This window comes from Aphis gossypii, unplaced genomic scaffold (genome assembly GCF_020184175.1).
Source record: "Aphis gossypii isolate Hap1 unplaced genomic scaffold, ASM2018417v2 Contig00770, whole genome shotgun sequence".
Classification (NCBI taxonomy): domain Eukaryota; kingdom Metazoa; phylum Arthropoda; class Insecta; order Hemiptera; family Aphididae; genus Aphis; species Aphis gossypii.
In genome coordinates, this window is record NW_026083273.1 from 52,482 (window position 1) to 60,882 (window position 8,401).

Below are 8,401 nucleotides of genomic sequence, written 5' to 3' on the forward strand. Positions count from 1 at the left end.
CTATACATTTTTTAAAGCTTGTAGGATATTTACCCCGTTGAAAATGAATGATTAAAAATAATTGATAAAGGCAAAGCAATAGAATTTGAAACATTTTTGAGTATATAATTCGTTAGATTATTTTCGAAATAAGAATTATGATTTTAATTTTATTATTAGTTTAGTAATTTCATCCTTGTCAATTTGTTTTAGAAATAAGCTATCATTAATGTTAGTGTTATTTTGAGGTAATGTGGTATTAGCATTTATCTGTTCTATATCTAAGTTTTTACCTACATTAACGAAAAAATCATTAAATTCATTACAGATATCAATTTTAGAATCTGTGACAATACCCGCATTATTTCTTATCTTATTAATTTTATTAACAATTTGGTTCGGTTTTCCAGTGATTTCATTTATTATATTCCAAACTAATTTAGGATCAGATTGAGCATACTGTAATCTTTTTTGATAATATAACTGTTTAGATAGACGCACAAGTTTATTTAATATGTTTCTATACAAATTGTAATATTTTGGTTTAATCTAATATCAAAAGGTCTGGATCTTAATTTAATATATAATTTTTCCCTTTTCCTAATAGAAGTTACAATACCAGTAGTAATCCAATCCTTAAGTTTCTGCATTTTTTTAGAATTATTAATCTTATATTTAAAATTAGTAGAGTAATTTATAAATTCTTTTATTTTTGAATTAAAGACTTCTATCATATCATCTACATTATCATAATTCAAACAACTATACCAATTTTCAGTTCTAATTAGTAAATTTAAGTGATTGATGTCAATCTTATTAACTATTGAGTTGTTACAAGTAATTTTTTCATTATTATTAATATTTGATATAATCAAAATTGTGGGATAATGGTCAGTTATATCACACTTTAAAATATTAGATTTAACTGTAGTAGAAACAATGTTTTTAATAAAAATATGATCAATGCAAGTTTTTGATCGATTAGTTTCTCTAGTGAAATTGTTGATACAAGGCAGAAATCCATTTCTCGCCATAATATTTAGATAATCATTGCTAATATTAGAGTTTTTCAATATATTAATATTTATGTCTCCACAAATAATACTTTTATAGCGAACATTAATTTCCGGTAAAATTAAGTCTAAACCTTTAAGAAATAATTCCAAGTTATCATTTGGAGATCTATAAATGCAAATAAGTGAAAATACTAACTTGTCTATTTGAAATATAAGTTGTATTGAATTACAGTTTAATAATATTTGTTTTTCAATTTGTAACAATTTAATGGATTGTCTAATTAAGACTGTAACACCATCACTTTTGTTAAAAGTACCTAAAGAATTTATAGTTATGTAATCATTTAACTTAAATTGAAAGTCATTTAAAAGCCACGTTTCACACAACACAATAATATCAAATAACTTTTAAATGAGCTCAATAAAATTTCTAGATCATTAAAATGAGCACTAATACTACTAATGTTTATTTGAAAGATAGATAATTCTCCTTTATGCAATATTATATTATTTATAGAATCTACATAAGTGGATTTGACATTATTTAAATTTAAAAGGTGATCTATATTAGATAAGTTAGAATTCATACTTTAAAATTAGGAATATACATAGAAATATAACATAAATAATATAATAAAGGTATACTAACTATAAATTGAATATGTCTTGAGACGATTTAATTTGGAAGTGACTATTTCCGCGGCCGACGCGTATTTACCTATTTTCGCGTCCTATGCTGTGATTGGTCCAAATATTGATAATGTCTTATCATTACCAAATACCAAAAATTCAAATTTAACATAATATTTTTAATTAAAACATAATTTGGTGATAATAAATAATAAATAATTAATAACACAGATGTAATATGTTTCAGTAATATCCAGTATAAATAGGTACTAGTATTTATAATCAATGGTATTATTGGTATTATAATATTATATTAGTTTATTACAAATAGTGTAAATCAGTCGTTCTTATATTATTATTAATATTTAAAAGCAAAAAGTATAAAATTTTATAAATCACAAAGTATAATGTAAGTATTATTAAATACAGTGTCATAATGTTAGTCACTAAGATAATTTAGTCCGTGATATTAGTTATATGTGTTTGTTAAATTATCAATCATAAGTTACTTTACAGTTACTGCAAAACCATATTTTTTTTTTCAATGTTGTTTTAACATTGACACACTTAAAATGAAACCACTCTAAGCATCTATTGCAACAAATTGAATTATTTGATGAATCCTCATTGCAAGATTTACATATCCATTTTGGATTTTTCCGCTTCATCTCCACAACTTGTTGGAGAGCAGCCCAGCCATCGCTGTCAAAATACCTTTTTATGTCATCAATCGTAAGGTTACTGTCTAAAACAGCACAATGTATATTATTTGGATTATTTTCAATTGTTGTTTCATTTATAAATCCATTTCCAGATACCGCAATCCTGGCCACATCCTTATCCACAAACCAAATTAACATTTCAAAATGTCTTGTCAAAACATCAAATTTTTCAAAAGGAACTAAACCTGAAATCTTTTTCCGTTTTGCAATACCAATGGCAGTTTTGTCTTTACCTAAAATGTAAAGTATGAAAATAAATTTCATCAAGAATAATCATTTGAAAATATATGGAATATACAATCACCTTTTGAACTCTCGGAGGTAGAGTTGGTAATTGACTAATTATTGAAATATTATCTATATCTATGTTGTCTGTTTCCTCTTCATTCGTGTATAATATTTCTTGTTTATGTGTGGTATTTCTTCGTGTATCTTCGTCCATGTACTATATCGTCATCCATCTGTATTGTATCGCCATTTGCAAATTCATCATTTTTTTCTGTTTGTTTCAGTAAGTTATCTAAAATATTATTATTTAATTGTTAAATTTTATAATATGTAGAGACCTACTTATTTTATTGAGTCAATATACCTATGTCTTCAAGTTGAATGGGATTTTCATTCTCCCACTTTTCTGCTATGTATTTAAGAATGTTTAATCTACGCAGGTATTCTTGTCCTGTTGCTTCTGACGTTAGAGAAGCAAGCCTCTTAGCCTCTACATGTGCTTTCCTATACTTTTCATGTTGGTTTAAAATGCGCTTTGGGTTCACAGGTTCTACGGTTGTAACATTTACCGGATCTTTACTTCCGGAGCTTTCAACATCTAATTCAAAACTCGAAGGAATTACTCTACACACAGTACTATAATATTTCCTCGACCATCTTTCTGCACACAATTCCGGACAATATAATGACATATTATTGATTTGCCTAACTTTGAATATGTGATGGCAAGGTAAACACAAACTTGTTACGAATGAACAAACACATTTGTTGTTGGAAACTTCTATTACCCCTTCTCTCGATTTAATTTTGACCGTTTGATTCAGATTATCGACAGACACTATTTGTACGTTATTCATTGATTCAAATTTTGCTAATATTAGGTCAAAAGCAAATGGTGTTAAATGCCAAAACATTTGTTGCTGTTCGTAGGTTAACTTTGAAACAAACTTGGTGTCTTACAAAAACATTCTGTAGCAGCATGATCTCTCTCTGTCCTCAAAGTGACCATTAACATTTCCAACCCTGAAAATGAATTCAAGTAAGTATAACTAGTAATCTTTTGTAAATAAAATTTACCTTCAAATAATTGATCAAGTCTACACAATTTTGTTACAACTTGAGTAATTTTTTGATTTGTACTTTCTAAACGATTATTAGTTCTGTTTCCTAAGTATGCATAGATAAATAATAGATAATTCATAATTATAAAATTCAATCTTTTTTTCAAGTTAGTTAAATACCTAATGTCATATATTTTGACTGAAAATATACAACCCATTCTTCTTTAATGGTATGCCAATTTTTTTCGAAGTACTTTATAACACTTTCAATTTTGGTGTCTTTTAATTGTCCATAAATTCTATTGTAATCATCTAAGTTTTTGGCATATACCAGTTCTTGTGCCAATTTAAGGCAAAGGGTTCTTTGTCCTAAAATAATAAAACTAAATCAAAATGCATTCATACTATATTGTAAATTATATTTAAAGTAAAACCTGTAGTTATATTCATTTTTTCTGTAGTTATTTCCCGTGAAAATGATCTCATACAATGGAATATGCAAATTAATATTTTGGATTGGGGAAATTGTTCTCTAAAAACATTTCTCTCTGTAAAGTCTTTGTCGGCCATAAAGCATTTAATATTGGTCCAATTTGGATTATGTAGTTTAAAAACTGAAGCCATATGTGTAACAGTTCCTAAATCTTCAGAAGTTAGAATGCAATAACCAACAACTTCACTTTGCCCATTACTATCGACAACTACAAATCATGTATTTATATAATATAATAAAATATAGTTAATATTTATTCATTTAATAGGTTGCTACAAAAATGCAGAGATTGTACAAACCTAGAAATACATAAAGTGGTAATCTCAAATCATTGACTTTATATATTGCATCTACAAATAGCACTTAGGACATAATGCAAATATTCTTTTCATTTCATCGTCTTGGTAGAATATTGCCTTTAACTCGTTATTATTATTTTTCAATATGTCTAATGTTACTCCTTGCTTCTTTTTAAAACTTTCAACTAATGATTTTAAGGCATCTAACTTCGGAGAATTTGTTAAAGCCAAGTTGTGTATGTCCTTTAAAGTTATTACTTTATTATGCTGTGCCATCAACTCATTCTGCAGGATTTTTTTATTGACTTTCATTGCCACTAATTTTGATGCTATTGATTTAGCATCAGAATCAAGTCTTCGCTGGCGTGGATAGTGGTCGAAGATTGCCTAATAATAATATTAGTTATAGTAAAAAACAAAATTTTATTTTTTTTCTTACCTTGCTGCGTATGTGATTGTGTTCAGTAACAATTGAAGTAATTACTAATTTATCACCTATATCATTAGGTCGCACACATATCATTACGGGGCATTTGGAACGATATGAACTAAATGTATTAATGTAACAACAAAATATTTAGATTGTTTAAAAATGTTAATTAGTGCCTAATATGTTATTATTTTATTGTTACTTACCTTTGATTTGGGCGTATCCCATTAGATCTACTTTTATATTCACCTCCCTGAACACACATATAATTTAAACAAGCATATTCTAATTCTGGATTTAAATATCTCTTCAATCCTTTTCGTTTGGCACCTTCTATTGTTCTCGTGTTAAATTTGGATAGATTGCAGTTTTCATTATGTTCAAATTTTTTAATGGCCTCTTCTAAATGTACCAAACTAGAAAACTCATCACCTTTTTTTAACGTTTGACATTGAGTTGCTTCTGCCATAACTATTTTAATATTATATTCACTAAAGAAAAATATGATTCACTTCACTCAAACTGTTACAGTCAAATAGACAGCAGTCAACAGACTATATGTTTATACTGTCTTGAAAATAGGAGAATAATTTTTACAAGAATAATTTTGTTATCTGTGGGATTATCCACTGAGGAATATACCCGGTTATGTATGATTGACACAACACTTTTCTCAAATATAATATAACAGACTATATGTTATACTATAGGAGAATATTTTCTTATCTGTGGGATTATCCACTGAGGAATATATCTGGTTAAAGATGTATATCTTATAAATAATTATTCATCTTAAATTGCACATCCGATTTAAGACTATATTATATGACCCAATTTTTTATAACTTTATATTTTCAAGAACATAATAGGTTAACAAAACATGTATATTACAATAACAATACAATAACATAATAAATATAAATAATTAAATTACTTGCATATTAAATTATATAAATCTTAATTGATCTGAAATTTAAATTAAGGCGGTAAAAATCAGATGATAAAAATGATAAGACATTATCAATATTTGGACCAATCACAGCATAGGACGCGAAAATAGGTAAATACGCGTCGGACGCGGAAATAGCCACTTCCATTTAATTTTTATAATTTTCGTGCTTTTATTTTTTCTCACAAGAATATCTGCGTTGGACAACCAGACAAATTTGTAGTCTTTTTCTTTAGCAGCTAATTTAACTTGATAAAAAAGTGTTCTTTTTAATTTAGTAAGACGTTCATTTATAAAAATATTATCTTTCTGCCAACTGTTACTTATTTTATCAGTTGTTAATTTAACAGACTTCACATTACGGATTAAATTTTTTCTCAAGTCACGAGTAGCTAACTTAGCAACTATAATACTACGTTTAGGTGAAAATGAGTCAATTCTGTATGCTTCAAGTATATTAATTTCTGTATTCGTTTTCTTACATATTTCTTCAACAATTAACTTGCAATTTTCATTTGTTGTTTTAGGTATTCCAGTTATATCAACTGTTATACCTAAATTAATTTGTTCAATATCGTCAATTTTAGATTTTAATACAATTACTTCCTCAGATAAAATATTCTCTGATTTAACTTTAACTATCATTTTCAATTTTCATGTTTTTCAATTCCATAATTACGTATCAAGTTTTGTACTAAAGTTCGAATTGCTCACTCATAAAAGATACAGATTTCATAAGTTCTTCAATATTATTTTCTAAGTACGTTCCGGAATTTTTATTTGGGTTATTCGCTTTTGGAGAATTATGCTTAATAACTAGGCATTTTTCACAGGTGAATCTGGCTTTTGTATTATTAGACATTTCCTTAAAGTTATGTTCAGAATACCCTGCACAATAATAGTGAGCAATATCTTTACATATCGAACATTCAAGTTTATCTTCATTTTGAGTTAAATCTGCGTGACATTTCAGACACGTAGCTGACATATTGTACATAATTATAAATGTAATTTAAAACGAAGATAATAACTTGACTAAAGTGTATATATGAAATAAAACAGCGATAACGGAGCACTACGAAATAACACCTATCCGTGACAAACGCTGGATAAGAACTGAATATTATATAATATATATATAATATTTATTATATTATATATTATTATTATTTATTATTATAATATGTAAGCTATAATGAATTTCGCTATATTTTATTTATTCATAATCTAAATTCTAAAATGTGTAAAAAAATGATTCTTGGCTATGAGAATAAATAAAGTCTAAAATGTATAGTGGTCTGTGACGTATCGAAAGTTCTCCAAGTAGTTCACAGTGTCAAAAAAATTAAACCACTGATTTAAATATTTTTCAAAATAGTACACACATAGAAAAATGTAGTTGATTCAACTCGTAAAAGTGTCAATGTTATGCACAACTGCACGTCATTTTCCAGCCAGTCCTATTTTGTTGTCAATTTAACAAAAACTAAATGTTGATCATAACATTTATTTTAATTACATAATTATTATTATCTCTGTTTTAATTCTGGGTTAAAATAACCATAACCTTATCTAAAACAATTATATTGTAGGTGTTTATAATAAGTTATTTTATTGTTAAAATAACTTCAACTATTAGTAAAATGAACTCTGTATAATATAATGTAGATTAAATAAAATTTACTTCAATTCAACTTCATTAATGTAGTTGTTTTATAAGAATAAATTAATATAGAATTACACTAGGAAAGTGTTAAAAAACCTCATTTATGGTATTGATTTAATTGAAAGAAAATATTGAATCAACAATTTTAAATATTCAAAATAGTGTTCTTGTATTTTATTTTTACCACATACTTTTAATATTTTTTTACCTTTTGAGGTATTTTTAATCTATATGGCTAATACTGACTGTAATAAGTACCAAGCAGTAATTTGAATAGGTACTATGAATCATTACAAATAAGATTTTTGATATTTTTCATTTATGGTATGTTCTATAGGTATATACATGAGATAAAGTAAATAAATTACATTTTTTTCTGTTTTATACCTAGGTATATAAATCAAATCTTTATTTGTGTCACAAGTATAATTAAATAAATAATATGTAATATATTTATGCAAACTAAACATTATAAATAAAATATATAGACAGGTAGGTAATAATTTATTGTGATTAATACTAATAAAACAACAAAATATTACAATTTAAATACATTATACAATCTACACATTATAATGCATATCTTAATGATACAAACAGAGTTCCATTATCCAAAGTTCTAATAATAGTAGGAGTTGGATCTGGTAAATTAGTTAAATAACTACAAAAAGTTGCAGTCCATTGTTTAATTCTACTTGATAAGCATGGAAATGGCTGTCAAAACCAATAGTTATTAATGGAATAAATATTATATAAGGTATCATTGAGGTACCTATTACTAATTTTATTATTTTTCCAAATATACAACTGTCTAAAGTTACTTCTAATGCTAAAACATACCAACTCTATAGGATATACCTTAAAATCTATCCATGATACAAAAGATTTTAATTCAATAGGTAATTGCTTTAAGAAACTAGATGATATT